Source organism: Lygodium microphyllum, chromosome 6 (assembly GCF_053477565.2).
Source record: "Lygodium microphyllum isolate KBCC chromosome 6, Lygodium_microphyllum_v1.1.10, whole genome shotgun sequence".
Taxonomy (NCBI): domain Eukaryota; kingdom Viridiplantae; phylum Streptophyta; class Polypodiopsida; order Schizaeales; family Lygodiaceae; genus Lygodium; species Lygodium microphyllum.
In genome coordinates, this window is record NC_141140.1 from 73498121 (window position 1) to 73505077 (window position 6957).

Consider the following 6957-nt stretch of genomic DNA (forward strand, 5'->3'; position numbering starts at 1 on the left):
CCTACATGGAGAAGTTGTGTCTTGCGATGGTCTTTGGGACTAAGAAATTCAGGCACTATATCCTCTATGAGAAAGTTGTGCTTTATACGAAGGCGGAGGGGCTTCGATTATTGATGAATAAGCTACAGCCGCCTCATCGTCTAGCGAAGTGGTTAATCACTTTGCAGGAGTTTGATTATGAGATCAGGAGTAAGCCACCAAGGTTACAGGGTATTGTGGAATGTCTTGTGGACTTTGGGGAGCCGAAAGAATCTGTGGCTGAAGGTAGTGACATGGAGTCGTTATTTAAGATAGATACAACGTCTATTCCCTCCTGGTATGCTACAATAATGCATTATTTATCGACAGGAGAGGCTGGATCCAAACTATCTAAAGTTGAGAGAAGGAAAATTAAGCAGCAGGCATTAAAGTTTGCCTTGATCGCAGGTACATTATATCGGCAAGGGGTTGATGACATCTATCGCTGATGTGTGATGCCTGACGAGGTGCCATTCATTTTGGAAGAGTGCGATGATTCCGCTTGCGGAGGTCATTTTGCTGGACGGCTTACAGCATAAAAAGCTTTAAGAGCAGGTTACTGGTGGCCTGCCATCTTCCAGGATGCGTTTGCGTATGTTAAGAGATGCGATATTTGTCAACGACATGATAGTCGAGAGAATAGGAAAAGACCACTCACCCCTATTATGGCGATACTTCCATTTGAGAAGTGGGGAATAGACTTTGTGGGTCCTATTACTCCATCGTCGACTGCGCAAAAGAGGTATATTATTGTAGCAACTGACTACTTCACAGAGTGGTCAGAAGCACGTGCAACAAGGAAAGATGATGCTAAAGAAACTGCTAGTTTCCTTTTAGAGCAGATAATATGCCGTTTTGGTCCCCTGAAAGAATTAGTGTCGGACCTTGGAACCCATTTCTTGAATAAGGTGATCAAAAGCTTGACTGAGGCTTGGCAAATCAAGCACAATAAGACGACTCCTTATAATCCGCAAGCAAATGGGCAAGTTGAAAGTACTAATAAACAACTTGTGGGTATCTTGTCCAAGATAGTCTCTGAAAAGAAACGAGACAGGGACAAGAAGCTGTATGTGGCAGTATGGGCATATAATACCACGTTCAAGCACGCCACTGGCCACATGCCGTTCAAACTTGTTTATGGTGAAGAGTGCGTTTTACCCTTAGAAATTGAGTTGCCGACCATAAGATTCGCAATAAACCATTCTTTGGGTAATGAGGATGCCCTATTAGAACGTTTCACGACTTTAGCGCACCTCGATGAAATCAAGTTGCAAAGCCTATTACACCAAGAGGTGGCTAAACGTCGCATGAAACAGTTGCATGACCTGAAAGCGAAGAAGTATACCTTTAAGAAAGGACAATTGGTTTTATATTATGATGCGCGTAGGGAGCTGTTCCCAGGGAAATTGGAACCTAAATGGGATGGGCCCTACAAGATTGTGAGGTTAGGGAAAAATAGGTCTACGGCCCTATTAGCTAATCTACAGGGAGTAGAGTTTAAGAATAAGGTTAATCTTAATAAGATTAAACCTTATTACTTCTAAGTATGCTAATACAAAGAAAATGCATTGCAGGTCCATCCTATAAATGATTTGAGACCTGCGGAAGAGCTTAAAGTTGGTTGATGGGTTGGTTAATCCCTTATTTGGAGCACCCATATCTGGAGCAAAGATACCATCAGGGGAAACTCATCTGGTGGAGCAAAGGATATAAAGTGATTGAGTAAGAAGACGGAACCTTTGTGTGGGAGATCAAAGTCTTCTGCCATCACTGCTTACGACTGTTGACAAGTATCCCTGTTGAATTCAATGAAGAAGGTGGGATGGAGCCGTCAGTTCATCCTCTCAATATGCTAAACTTTGATTACCATAATTATGAATAGAGGAGTTTGTGATGGCCAGCTGTGTAAATCCGTTGTGGATGTATACATTATATTTTGACGAAGCATCTAGGGGCCCTAATAAAAAAGGGAGTGTTGGAGTAGTAATCCGAGATCCCCGACGTAGAGTGACGATGAAGTTAGCTGCTTATCTCGGGGTAGGATTCACTAACAATATGGGTGATTATGGGACTGCATATTGCCAAACAAGGTGGTATTCGTCGGTTATTAGTAAAAGGGGATTTCCAGTTGATCCTGAATCAGCTAGATGGGACATACACAGTGCGAAATCCCATCCTTTGTATGTATCATTGGACTGCGATGACCCTGCTCGAAGAGTTTGAGAGAGTGTCTTTTCAGTTGATTCCACATTACTGGAATCAGTTTGCGGATTCATTAGCAAATCTTGCTTATGAGGAAGACCTCTTCTTTAATTGTGGTCCTAGTCTGGATATTGTTATCAATGATGAAACAGGACCCGATTGCTTGTGGGGGATGTTATCAGAACATGCAATATATGGCAGACGATGGTTGATATGGGTGATGCAAAGAGTAGCCGAGACCAATCTACCGTTATTATCTGGGACCCATAGGTTGATTAGACAACGTTATACGTATGCCTCTTGCTATTTATGCAGGAGGGATGGGTCATAACCTTATGCATTTAGTTTAGGGCTATGAGCCTGTTTTTCCTCCTTGGAAAGGAGCTTATTATTGTATATCTGGATTCTTCCAGGGAGGGATGTGTAGGTGCTACTATGTTTTATCTCGTTAGACCAAGAGGGCCCGTTTTGCGAGGTTTTAAGTGTTTTATTTCATTAGGCCAAGAGGGCCAATTGTCTGTTTAGTGCAGGTGCAGTTAATGGTTTCTTGTTTGAGTTTTGTGCTAGACAGGTTCGGAAGAAGAGCTTGGAAGGAGCCTTTTGTTGCGTGGAAGCTTCTTGTGGCCCTCTCCAGGTGATATCTTTCCTTTATGAGTACTGTGGTTTTTATGTTATATGTGTTTGTGTACTTGTTAAGGGGGGTTTTCCGTTTCTTGTTGGGGACCGGCATCTAAGGCATGAAGTCCCAGATTTTGGTTCAGTATGTTTGAGGGAGGTCTGAGTAGTTGTTGCCTCCTGTAAAGACATTGTCAGGCATTGAAAGACCTATTTTAGAAGGGGGTTCTAGTGACCCTGTTCTGCTAGTCTGCTAGGCAGCCGTTCTAGGAGTTCTTGTTAGTTGTGAGGCAGTTAGAGAAGCCTGCCAGAAGGAAAAATAATGATGATAAAGGAAAAGAGACCTTGAATATCTTAAAGACAATCAATATATACAGAGGTGTGTAAAAAGGGGTTCTAACCCCTATTAGAAAAGAAAAGAAAGAAAATTTTATACACAGTTGATCATCGCCTTGCGAAGGCCTGGTAGGTTCCTGGGGACGAGTCAGACCCGGGGTCGATGCCTTGTCCTCCTAGGGGTGGCATCTTGCTGAAAAAGCAAAAAATGAGGAAGGTTGGAGCAAAAATAAAAGTGAGCGTCAGAAAAGGATTAAGTGTCGCCTTGCGAGGGCTTGGTAGGTTCTTGGGTACCGAGACAGGTCCTGAGGCCGATGCCCTGTTCTCCTTGGGCCACTATGCTCAGCTTCCTCCTTTTTACATGCCCGAGTATGGAAAATAAAAACCCTAAAAGAAGAAATCTGCTGAAAGAAAATACTTCTTGATCAGGCTATAGGAGTCCTCGCCTAGTAGGAGCTCCTGGTTGTGTTGTCCTTAGTTAGGTAGGTACTTCAGACCACCACTTAGGGCAACCTCTTTGACAGTTTTTTTTTTAGTTTGGCCGTGTTGGAGCAGTTGGTTAGTGACTAGCTTCAGACCATCTATCAGACTATGCTAGGCCTACTCCTTGTGGATGTCATGCCTTGGTTCTGTCAGGGGGTAGGGTGCGCATTGTGCTATGTTTAGTGTGTATCTATTTTGTATCAGCTTGATGCTTCCTTTGGTTGTTTTGTGTAGATCTATTGTGGGATTCGACGGGCTGAGTCGCCCTATCCCGTGGTCGCCAATGAGAGCGGAATTTTGATGCCGAGAAGTGCTTAAAAATGGTGCGCAGATCAGTCGCAGAATGCTCACGTAGTGAATCCCAGAAGGTCCCCAAGAACAATGAACTCTACCTTTTTGCACAAAAAACAATGTAAAAGCTTGAACAATAAGAGGTAAGAGACAAATTGGGTTCAATCTCCCCCATGCCTTGTGTGAGCGCTTCACAAAGCATGTATTTTATGTATATTTCAATCTTCATGCTCAATAATAGCCCAATTTACAAAAATATGACAAGCTTTTAGCTTTTGAGTTTGCTTTCTACAAAAATAGGAAAATAAAGCTAATGGACGGTGCCCATAGAGTCTGGCACGCCCAATCTCAATGTCCAAATAGAAATAACATATTCGTGCGCATAGGCGCATACAAAATAATAATCAATAATCAATGTCTCAATAGACATAACAAAATATAGGCGTGGCGCCTATCAAAATATAGTCCAAAGGTCGAATACTCGCTAGACTCCAATGCTTTCCTCCGCAACTGCTGCTATCTCTACACATCAACTGAAGTATTCACAATCGCTAGTAAAATAATACAATTAAACCGACAAAAGTGAATACCTAGCAGTCTTCAGCTACATAAATAAATCAACTGGTTAGAAATAAATCCTAACCTTAATTTATTATGAGTGCGCACTCTAAACTCATAAACGTTTATTAATTTAATATGCATTTTGCGGAATCGCCCGCTATGGAATCACCCATGTACACACTAAATTAATGAAACGCTCGAAAAGGACAGGCGTCCCCATCAACTTCTCGCACAAAGAATCCTCTTTGTGTATGAGCCCCGGTCATCTAAGTTTACGGAATCCACCGTAAAACCTCACGGAATCCACCGTGGAATATGCCTCCTGGCATCATACCCCCGAGGTGGGATAGCAATTGACCTCAATTGCTATTAGCTCAATGTGGAGTTAACAGAGTGGGGAAAGCATTTAAGTCTCTAGCGTGCATCCATTGTGCTTCCTCTACAGGATGGTTCTTAAATTTTACTAGATATCTAGAATACCTTCGGCCAGTTCTAGTGGTCATGTAATCAGTGTCTATGATGGCTTCTGGTTCAAGTATTTCAGTCTCTTCCTCTAATAAAGGTGGGTTTTCATAAACAGGGTGGATAGGTAATTGGCCTCTAAATGGTCTCAATAAACTGATATGAAATGTATTATGAATTTTCCAATGAGATGGCAATTCTAACTTGAATGCATTATCATTAATCTTATGAATAATTCTAAATGGTCCATAGAATCTAGGAGCTAATTTGACAACTGGATGTCTATCTACACTTTGCAGTCGACGCTTTTCTATTCTAAGCCAAACATAATCATCAACTTTGAAATTCATGGCTTGTCGTTTCTTGTTGGCTTGTTTGGTATATGATTGTTGGGCTTTAGCAATCATATCCTTAACCTCATAAAAAATACTGTTGTGCATAGTAGCAATATCATCAGCACTCTGAATTCTATTAGACAAAGATGCAACAAGTGTAGATAATCTATATCCATAAATGACTTCAAAAGGTGCTTTCTTTGTAGATGTGTGCGGTGTATTGTTGTATGCAAACTGTAATAAATGCAAATGAGTGTCCCATGTATGAGGTTTAGAGATAGTATATGCACGTAAAAGATCTAGAATGGTACTATTTGTGGCTTCTGTTTGTCCATTTGTTTCTGGATGAAATGCAGATGAGAAATCAATCTTTGTGCCTAAATTTGCAAACAGTGTGATCCAAAAATTATTACAAAATCTAGAATCTCGATCTGAAATAATCACTTTTGGCAATCCATGGTTAGTAAAAACAGTTTTCAAAAATAACTGTGCTGCTTGTGATGCTGTTAAAGTTTTCTTATATGCAATGAAATATGCTTGCTTACTAAATCTATCTACAATTGTCCAAATCATGTCATGGTTAGATTTAGTATTTGGTAAACCAGTAATGAAATCCATAGATATATGTTCCCAAGGTTTAGATGGAATAGACAAAGGCATTAATAATCCATACTGTTTACCATGATGTCTCTTTATTCTTTGACAAATCAAACATTCAGAAACGAAATTAGATACATCTGCATCCATATGTGGCCAATAAAAATCTTCAGTTAACATGCGTAATGTAGATATGATACCTCTATGACCTTGATATGGGGGACAATGAATTTCATTCAAAACAAAAGATCGGAATGGAATAGTAACACACAGTCTCTTTTCAAAAAACATAAATCCATCATTATATGACAATGAATCAACAGGAATAAAATTATTTTGAACTAATTTTTGCCAATCAGAATGAAAAGTAATATCCTGGTGATATGTTTCTTTCATAGCAATCAAAGAATCAAAAGATATGATAGAAATATTATGAATTGCAGGTCTTCTACTCAATGCATCAGCAACTACATTTTCTTTTTCAGGTTGGTATTGAATGATAGGATGAAAACTTTGAATGAAGGAAGCCCATTTGATATGACGGTCAGAAATTTGGGGTTGGCTAAGTAGATGTCTAATGCTTTGCTGGTCAGTCTTTATCATGAATTCTGAACCCATTAAATAATGCTTCCACTGTTTTAATGCTTGTACAACTGCTAATAATTCCTTGTCATAAGTGGAATATTTGAGCTCAGAGGGTTTCAGCTTAGAACTAGAATATGCTATTGGATGGTTGTCTTGCATTAGTACGGCTCCTATTCCTGATCCGTTAGCATCGGTCACAACTAGAAAGAATGGTCTGTTAAAGTCAGGCAATTGTAGAACAGGAGCATTAGTTAATGCACGTTTCAGTAAGTCAAAGGATTTCTGCTGAGTTTCAGTCCATTGATAAACAATTCCTTTCTTAAGAAGTTTGGTTAATGGTAAAGCAAGTAATGAAAAATTACATACGAACTTCCTATAAAAACTAGCAAGACCAAGGAATGAGCGTAATTCATGTACATTTTTAGGAACAGGCCAATGCAATATTGCATCAATTTTCTTAGGATCAACTTTA